A 10467-nucleotide genomic window follows, 5' to 3' on the forward strand; every position below is an offset into this window, starting at 1 on the left:
CCGGGGCCTTTTTTCCCAAAGGAAGAAAGGGCACCGAAGAAGTGGGGTGCACAGAGTGGTTATATACCCCCAAACAAGGTGTTTCACATGTGATTGAAATGTCCCTCCCACAATAGTCACAAGATTGCCCTGTCAGCACAGTGCTTGATGGACACAGCAGGTAACGGTCTGCTGTCTCGGTGGGCGTAGCAGGAGGCAAGTCTGTCTGGAGCTGGGCGGTCACAGGTGAGCGCAGCAAGCAGTTCCTTGCCTAAGGAAAGATGCTTAATCTTTAAGGAAATGCCAACGTTGGGAGGGGGAGGGAAGTCAGTTACAGGAGGTTACCAGACAAGCACAATAAAATGCGGATTTAAGTCCTTGCCTTTGGTATTGCTTAAGAGTTTCTAGAGAGAAGGTCATCTCCTTTCTTCTTCCTGGTACAGAGAGAGAGGCACATTTTACAGATAGAGATTTACCTTACAAATGTAAATGTGTCCTAACGAAGGGCAAGTTCCATTCCTCAGAGCCTCCTTCCCTGTCCCAGTTTATCAAAAGCAATCAGCCTCAAATAATCCTGATGCCAAAGAGACACATCTTGGGGTGGCCAATTTCAGGTCCCTACAGTGTTTATGCTCCTAACTCAACCCAAGATCAGGAGACTCTAAACAAAATACGTAACTTGTCACCACTCACTCCCAACTTACCGTCATGACTCAGGAGCACAGTGACGGGACCTATTCAAACTGCTGAAGAAATTACTGGCAAGCTTGATTTCTATACATAGCAAAAGTGTCTTTCAAGAACAACCAAAAAAAAGAGATAAAGTTATTTCAAGCCCAAAATGAAAAAACTTAATAGAAAATTAACCTGCATAAAATGCAATTCTAAAGATTATATTTAAGAACAATGAAAGTGATTCCAGGTGGAAACGCTGCGATGATAGTGTAGGGACCTGAAATTGGCCACTGCAGAAATCAAGACAGGGTGGTACTGGCAAAAGAATAGACAAATAGATCAATGTAACGGATCTACTGATCTGAGAATAGAGAGCTCAGAAATGGACCCACACAAATTTAGTTAAGTGATTTTTGACAAACGAGCAAAGGCAATTCAATGGAGAAAGGATAATCTTTTCAACAAACGGTGCTGGAACAACTGGACATCAACACGCAAAAAAATAAATCTAGACACAGACCTTACATCCTCCATAAAAAAATTAACTCAAAATGGACCACAGACCCAAATTTACAACACAGAGCTACAAAACTCATAGAAGATAACACAGGAGAAAATCTAAATGAACTTGTTTTGGGCCATGACTTTTTATATACACCACCAAAGGCATGATCCATGAAAAAAATTGATAAATGGACTTCGTTAATGTCCATAGGATCAGTAGTAAATGGTCTCTCTCTTATTTCTGATATTAGTAATTTGTGTCTTCCTTTTTTTTTTAGCTTGTTGGTGTTATGGACTGAAATGTGCCCCCCGCCCCTCCAAATTTGTATGTTGGATCCCTAACCCCCAATGTGACTGTATTTGGAGATGGGACCTTCAGGGAGATACTTACAGTTAAATGAGGTCATAAGCGTGAGGACCTAATCTGATAGGACCAGGGTCCTTATTAGCAGAGGAAGAGACATCAGAGACAACTCTTTCCACACACACACAGAGACCACATGAGGGCACAGCAAGAAGGCAGCTACCTACAGGCCACCAGAATCCAAGCCTGACAGCACCTGGATCTTAGACTTCTAGCCTCCAGAACTGTAAGAAAATAAATCCCGCTGTTTAGGGCACCCAGTCTGTGTTCCTTTGTTATGGCAACGCTGGCAGACTGATATAGTTTGCCTGGCTAGAGTTATCAATTTTATTAATTCTTTCAAAGAACCAGCTTTTGGTTTTGTTGATTCTATTAATTTTTTGTTTTCGTTTTCACTGATTTCTCTTCTAATTTTTATTACTTTTTTCTTCTGCTTACTTTGTTCTTTTTTTTCCCTAGTTTCCTAAGGTGGAAGCTATATTACTGATTTTTAAATATTTTTCTTTTCTAATCTATGTATTCAATGCCATAAATTTCCCTGTAAGCATTGCTTTCACTGCATCCCACAAATTTTGATGTTATATTTGTATTTTGATTTAGTTCAAAATATTTTTTTATTTCTCTTGAGACTCCTTTTGAATCTACATGTTATTTAAAAGTGTGCTCTGTAATCTCTAAGTATTTGAGGATTTTCCAGTGATCGCTCTGTCGTTGACTTTGAGTTTAATTCTATTGTTGTCTGAGGGCAGACAGTGTATGCTTTCTATTTTTTTTAATTTTTAGGTTCTGTTTTATGGCCCAGGATGTGGTGTGTCTTGGTTCCATGTGAGCTTGAAAAGAATATGTATTCTGCTCGTGATGTTTTTTCTGGGATTAACGTGATTTATTTCAGTATCAGTCTTAAAAGTTGCTGAGTTTGGGCAAAGCCAGCATGGTTGATAGTGTGTACCTCTAATTCCAATGCGTGTTTTCCAACACCACCAAGCAATTCTCCAGTTCTCAGCAGACACTGATTGGGTGTCCTACAAATTTAACTCAATGCTGACGCCATCTGCCTGGAGATAGCATCAGGTCCCACAGGTTAAGGGCTCGGTCCCCCAAGAGTGCCCCCATTTCAGACACCAGTTCTAAGTCTAGATTGTCACCTGTGCTTCTGATCAACTGGCTATAAACCAGCGGTTTCCATACCCCTCCTTGGAGTTGTTCATTTGTTAGAATGGCTCACAAAGCTCAGGGAAACATTGACCTTCATTCACCAGTTTATTAGAAAGGACGTTATAAAGGATAGAGATGAACAGCCAGATGAAGAGGTGCGCAGAGTGAGGTCTGGAAGGGGCCCAAGTGCAGGAGCTTCTGTCCCCGTGGAACTCAGGTGCGCACCCTCCCAGCATGTGGATGCCTTCACCAACATGGCAGCTCATCAAATCTTGTTGTTCCAGAGTTTTTATAGAGTTTAATCTGTGGCCACAAGCCCCCCACCAATTTCCCTTCCTAGAGGCCAATGGGTGGAGTTGAAATTTCCAACCTTAAATCACTTGATCTCTCTGGTGATCAGCCCCATCCTAAGGTTATCTAGGGGTCCTGCTGTAAGTCACCTCATTAACATAAACTTAGGGGTGCTCCAAAAGGGCTCCATATTAATAACAAAGACACTCCTATCAGTCAGGAAATTCCAAGCGTTTTAGGAAATTTGTTCAGGAACCAGGGACAAAGACCAAATATATTTCTTATTATACCAAGTACCTTTGATATAATGCGGGGAAAATGACACTTTACCTCTATGATCTTCTTCCTCAACTCCCGTAACTCCAGTCTAATCATGAAAAATTGTGAGTTAAATTCCCATAGAGGCACAGCCTACAGTACACCTGACCAGTACTACTCAAAACTGTCAAGGTCATCAAAAACAAGAAAAGTCTGAGAAACTGTCATGGCTAAAAGGACACGACAACTAAACGTTGTGTGGCATCCTGGATGGGAGTCTGATACATAAAAAGGGCATTAGGTTAAAAACCCAGGAAATCTAAATAAACTATGAGCTTCATTCAATAATAATGTATCAACATTGGCTCAGTCATTGTAACAAAGGTACCATATAATGTGAGATGTTATGCGTATGGGAGAGGTATATTGTAACACTCTGTACTATCTGCTCGTTTATTTTGGTAAATCTAAAACTATTCTAAAAAACATAAAGTCTATTATTAATTTAAAAAATCAGGGCTCTCTCAGAGTTTACAAGCATGATTGCGGACAGAGGATATTCCAAGAAAAGTGTGAGGATAGAGAATCACATCTATCGTGCTGTTGTTTGCAGGTAGGGGAATTGGGACTCTCAGATATGAACTCTTCCGATGAGGTTCAAGGTCAATCTTTTGAAAGTATCATTTCCAGGGAACCAAATCTCCGATTCCTATATGTGGACTAATTTAAATGGGAGGACAGGAGGTAAAACAGTGTTAATCTGTTAAGTATGGGTATAGTTAATGAGTCCATTGCAGTATGTGAGAATGTCTGAACTGACCACATTGGAATCTTCCATAGTCCCTGCCATGTATGGAATTCTCATGGATCTTCTAGTTGTCAATGCAAATAACAAATAACCAATCTCTAGATGAGACAGATAGGTGAGTTTTACTTGAGCCAAGCTGAGGACTAGCCCAGGAATGCAGGAAGGAAGAAAGTGTTCTGGGGAAGCATAGTCTTCAGGACAGCTTTATACCTTTTAGAACAAAGAACAGACGTGGAACATGCCCAGGATACATATTCGAAGACATATTTAGATACAGATTAGCAGGTCAACGTGAGCCTGGTGTCCAGAAAAGGAAACATCTTCAGGAGTACCGATACTGGCATAGTAGGAGGGAAGTATGCATCCTTATCTTCAAGGAGTGCATTCTTTGACTTTGAGATAATGTTTAACCATCTTTAATGGTTAAAGCAGATATACAAGGTATGTTTGACGGGCTGTGAGTCTGGCTTCTTTAGTTCAGGCTGAATCAGATTTAAACCAGAATAGCTGCTACCCCATATACCTCAATATGTGAAAATTTCTTATCACAGTTATTGTCTCATAGAGGAAGAGCTGAGTGACCTTGTAGGTGAGGATCAGAGAGTTGTCAAAGCCAAAGGTAAACCCTTGAACCATGGAAGGCTAAGTTCCTCTGAAATTTTTGTAATATTAGATTCAATAGTCCATTTGCCCACTCAATCAGGCAGGGCAAGAGAAATTCCCCAGGTGCAGAAAAATCATTCTAATAGAAATTTAACAACAGTAGTAGTGGTGGCCCTTTTACATGGGAAAGCTTTGATGCAACAAGAGAAAATGTGAGTGATGATAAGACATAGGGAGATGAATAAAACCTAATTGCCAACGGATAACCAGTCCCACTGGAGGTGGCCCTTTTCCTTGCCCCACCTTTATAGCTTTACAGGATTGTCTTGGGCAGATGGGGCGAAAAGATACCATTTGCTCCAGGTAAGGAGTAAAAGTTTCCGCTGATGCCAATGGAGGAGCTGCCCTGGTTTTTCCTTCCCATTTCCTGGAAGCCATGGACTAAATTTCAGGCATGGGGTTGAAGAGAGGCCAAACGACCATCTGCATGTCTCCCAAGTTGGTCCAGGTGCATGAAACAACCAGCTTGTTTCCAATTGGCCTTTTGATCTTAGGGGCTTTGAGCTGAGATGCTTTCATTTCCTCTATTCGAGGGGCAGGTGGGAGGCAGAGCAGCTGTAACCCTCGGTCTGGCCGTAGTGGAACTGGGGCAGACTTAGGAGCTGCTAGCCTAGTGTGCTTATCAGCTAGTGGGTTCCCTCTTTGCTTTGGGATCTTATCGCTCCCTTGAGCTTCTACTTTAAATATGTCCACTTCCTTTGGTGATAATAAATCCTCTAAGTGACCAGCCACCTGTTTCCCATCTTCAGTTGGTGTTCCAGTGCACTCACACGTCCTCTGATTTTCTCCAACATCCCCGTCGTGTACTTCCTCAGAAGCAGATCTGCACATATGGAGATCTTAAGTAAAGTGCAGCCCTTGGTGATAATGTGAGTTCTGCTCTTTGAGATGATTTGGTGTCAGCAGAGACTCATTCCACGGGATTTTGGAAACCTGTACTGGCATATCCTGCCTGGAATGTTCCTTCTGCGGTGAGGAGGTAAGATCCATCAACAAAGAGGGGGAGGTCTGGGTCTGTGAGGGGAACCCCTGAAATGTCAGCATGAGGAAGGGTTAGTGTTGAGGTGGCCGCAATGCAGTCACGTGGTTGGCCTTCAGCCAGGAAAGGAAGAAGAGCAGCAAGGTCAAGATTTTAGGGGATAGTTACGTGAGAAGGAGAAAGCACAAGGATCTCAAGAGAGGTGAGGTGTTGAGGTAAGAAAACATTCGGTGTTTCAGTGAGGAGAAGGATCTGGGCAGCATGAGGTACATAGACTTCAGGGTCTGACCTGGCACAAGGTCAGCTGTAGCTTGAACCCATTTCACCGTTGCCCAAATGCTCAAAAACAAGAAGGGAAGGCTTCAGCTGCAGGGTCTGCAGTGAGGCTAAAATAGCCAATGGGCCTTGGTTTCCGCTACGCTTCTGAGACAGGGCACCCGAAGCATGTCCTTCTCTCTCATGAATGAACAGGAAAAGGGGCAGGGGTAGTCTGGGAACCCCAAGGTGGGGCAGAGAAAAGGGAGGGTTTAGGGATTCAAATGCCATCACGGAAATGGGGTCCCATTGTGGAAGTTCAAGCTTAGTCTCCTGAATTATGCCACACGGAGGGGACGCCACAGCAGAAAAATTAGGAATCCACTTCCGACATTATCCAATTAATACTAGAAAGTCCCAGAGTTGTCTTTTTGTTTCAGGCAGAGGGTAATTCAGGATGGCCTTGATAGTTCTGAGGACAGGGTTTTTCCTCAGGGGAGGTGTCCTGTCCTGAATAATGTACCTGGGGACAGCAAAGTTGTATTTCGTCCCTTAAAACCTATGTTCTTTGCAAGCCAGGGCTTCTAATAAGTATCAGCTGTCTGACTATGAGTTACCAAACCTCATAGAACAAAGAAGGTCATCCACATACTGAATGAGGGTTGAAATTATAAGGAAAGACCAAATTCTTTAAATTTACACTTAATGTCCAGGCAAAATCAGTGGGAACTTGTGACTTTCCGAGTATACTGTTCATTTCCCATGTAAGGCGAATAGGTGTTGGGAGCTGTGATACAGGGGTGTGCTGGAGAAAGCAGAGCATGAGTCTACAGGAATGAAATAAGCAGTGTCAGAGGGTGTGGGACCAAGGGTAGTGTTGGGGCTTGGGAACAAAAACAATGTGGTTTTGCAGTTTTATTTATGACTCACAATTCTTGGACCAATTGGCAGCCCTTTCATTTAGGGTTCTTTACAGGCAGAAGGATGTGTTACAGGGGCTGGTTGTGGAGGTCAGAAGCCCCTTGTCAAGGAGCCCGTGAGGTTAGTTGTGAGACCATAAATTGCCTCTGGTTTTAGAGTATTAGGTTAGTTTAGGGAGAGGCATAGTAAGGTGTCTATCTACCATTAAAGGCTCTGTTCACCAGATGTATCCTACATCTGTCTTTCCTTGAGCCCAAAGTGAGTCAGGGATATGAATGAGCATGTCCTGAAGGTGGGGATTATCAGGGGCTTAGTGAGCTGAGAGGGGTCAGGAAACTTGGGCAATCTGTCAAAGCTGTGAGAGGGCAAAAGGAACAGAGAGGAGCCTGGAATGGCAAGGTTAGTCCCTTGGATGAACATGAAAATTAACATTACAATGAGAAATTAAATCTCTGCCCAATATATTAAAAGGTGTTGAGCTCAACAAAAAGGTTATGTTGAGCATCATGGGGCCCAAGAGATACAGAAAGGGTTTTATTTTATTTATTTATTGTTTTGTGACCGAAATTTTTTTTAATTATTTTATTGAGGTCTTAATGGTTTATAACATTGTGTAATTTCAGGTGTACATTATGTACATTATTATTTATCAGTTTCTGTATAGACTGCATCATGCTCACCACCAATAGTCTAATTTTTATCCATCACCATATAAATGTGCCCTTTATCCCTTCCACCCACCCCCAACCCCCTTCCCCTCTGATAACCACTAATCTGTTCTCTTTGTCCATGTTGTTTATCTTCTAAATATGAGTGAAATCATATGGTGTTTATCTTTCTCTGTCTGGTTTATTTTGCTTAACATAACACCCTCAAGGTCCATCTGTATTGTTGTGAATGGGACGATGTTGTCCTTTTTTGTGGCTAAGTAGTATTCCATTTTTTGTGTGTGTGTGTGTGTGTGTGTGTGTGTGTGTGTGTGTGTGTGTGTGTCTGTGTATGCCACATCTTTATCCATTCATCAGTTGGTCACTTGGGTTGCTTCCACATCTTGGCTATTGTGAATAATGCTACAGTGAACACACGGGTGCATAAATCTTTGTATTGTTGATTTCAGGTTCTTTGGATAAATACCCAATAGTGGAATAGCTGGATTGTATGGTATTTCTATTTTTAATTTTTTGAGAAATCTCCAGACTGTTTTCCATAGTGGCTGCACCAGTTTTCATTCCCACCAGCAGTGTCAGACAGGGGATTTAGAAGGGGTAAATCGTGTGGTTAATCATCTACAGAGATGGTCTGTGAACTTTGAGGAATTACGGTGGGGAATTGTGAGGTGTGGAGGGTGGAGTAGATGGCTCCAGTGTCTGCCAGAGAGAAGGTGGACTGCCCACTGGCTGAAATTATAATTTCACCCCACGTATTCAAGGGCATCTGGGGGAAGCCAGGAAAAGATTCCTTAGAGGGAGTCACTGGAACTCCTGTAATTGTCCTTTTCTTTTCTTTAAAACTGGACAATCTTTAGTCCAGAGTCCCTTTTCCCTGTAGTATCTGCAAGTATGTCTCTATTAAAGATTTCGGTAAAGTGGAGGCTAGCCCTAAGGCCTTGGGACAATTTTCCTTGAGTTGTTTATTTTGAAGAGTCATGAGTTTACATTGTGTAGATTTAGTATTTAGTTTTATCAGCCATTGCCTCCTCACGGTGCTGCATGAACGCATGGATTTCAGAGAGAAGAGTCCTTTGCCAGTTAAGAGCGTGTTTCTGAATAGTCTCTCTCAGTTCCACATGGAACCTATTAGCAAAGTGAGTACTCAAAGCAGACGCCATATGGTTATGCAAGGTTAGACCCAAGTGATCCTTCCATACATTTCCTAAGCAACGCCTATAGTTAGAGACCAGTTCTTCTCCTTGTTTTCTGCACTCTTCAATCTTTAATCAGTCTATTTTGGATGAGAAGACTGCAGGGAAGGAATCCAAGAGCTTCTCTCCAATCCCCTTAGCTCTGTGTTAGGCCAGGGGTGAATCTTGATTTAATTGTAACCCTTCAGTGACTCTGACCCATTTGTCCTTTCACACCATAAGGAGACGTCTCCAGGACCCACCAGAAGTTGGACTAACTGGCGGAGTTCTGAAAACCGTGGAGAACATGCCCCTAAAATTAATCTTAGTTGTGTAGCAAATTCTTCTCCATTCTTCTCATGGGTCGGGGAAGTATTTTATTATAGCGTGTCAGTCGGATCAAGACCAAGGCTTTAAAATGACTTGTTTGGCAGTAGAGCTCCTTCAAGTTTCTTGCTCTTCTCTGGGGTCTGAGAATGAGGGGAGCAAGACCAGCATCTCGAATAACAGTAGAAAACTGGGGACAGGTTCAGGGGAGGCGAGTCCATACAAGGAGAGCCAGAACATAATGATGTGGGAGACAGGAGCAAGGTTGGAGGAGAGGAGGGATAAGGAGAGGAAAAGGAGGAGACAATTGTAGTCCCAAATTGCCCTTAGTGAAATTCTACCTTTCTCTTTTTTTTGAAATGTTGGACTGAGTTCGTGCTGTAGTGACAGAGCATATAATCAGCAGCAGAGAAGGAAGGAGGGCATGCAGTGGAGTAAGAAATTCCCCTGGGATTAAGTTAGCATTCACACAAGCAAAAGAGCTTTCACAGAAGATCTGGGAAGATTGTCTCTCAACCAAAAGAAGCTTGGAAGATTCCTGCTCAACAGAAAGAGTCAGAGATGAGATACCCACCCAAGAGCCAAAGAAAGAAGTTTTCATTCAAAGGGAATCAAAATAACTCCTTACTGTGCTACAACAAGCAAATGTCCAGAGCACCACGTTAGAGCTTGTGACTCACCGTGTGGATCCAGATTTTCCCAATGAGGAAAGGACACAAAAGATATAAGAAGCTGGCATGAATACCTAGGGAAGACAGAGGGACCTGAGGGGCAGTCAGCACTCCATCCAAATGATGGCACCAGAAAACTGTCCAAAAAACAAACCCAAACTTAAGTCAGGAAAGACTACTCAACAAGTCTGTTGCAATCGACAGAATGCTCCAATCATAGATCTATAAGCACCTCAAAAGGCTGGGGAAAGTGGCAGTTGTCCTACAGGGAGGAGCAAACAAGGCTAGAAAGAACTGGTTGTAGGGGAGGGTAGGGAGATGAGCAAGTCATGTGGTCAAGCAACTGACCAGGAAGTGTTTTCCTTTGCAGTCAGCCAGTCCTCAGAAGGGGCTACGAGGAGCTTCTTCTGCATCCTAATGCTTGCTCAGGCTCAAGGGTGGGCTGACGTTCAAGGGCCTGTGGAGAGGAGAGATGCCTGATGAAAGTCTGGTCAAATCAAGTTAGCAGGTATTTTGTCCAGATTGGCCATTTGTATTTTCTAAAACTTGGACTAGATGGGATCGTACAGAATGTACTCTTCTGTGTGGCTTCTTTCCATCAGCATAATTATCTTGAGAGTTTCCTGCCTTGGTGGCTCTCCAAAATGCCTTCCACTTTTAATATTTTGCCCTGCTTTCCAATTGTTTTCCAGTGGAAAGGTTGATCTGAAACGATCCAGCCAACCATCGTTGGAAGTGGAAACCTGCTCATCATTTTGATTGTGGACTGTACTCTTA

The sequence above is a fragment of the Equus przewalskii genome, chromosome 9, assembly GCF_037783145.1.
Source record: "Equus przewalskii isolate Varuska chromosome 9, EquPr2, whole genome shotgun sequence".
Taxonomy (NCBI): Eukaryota; Metazoa; Chordata; class Mammalia; order Perissodactyla; family Equidae; genus Equus; species Equus przewalskii.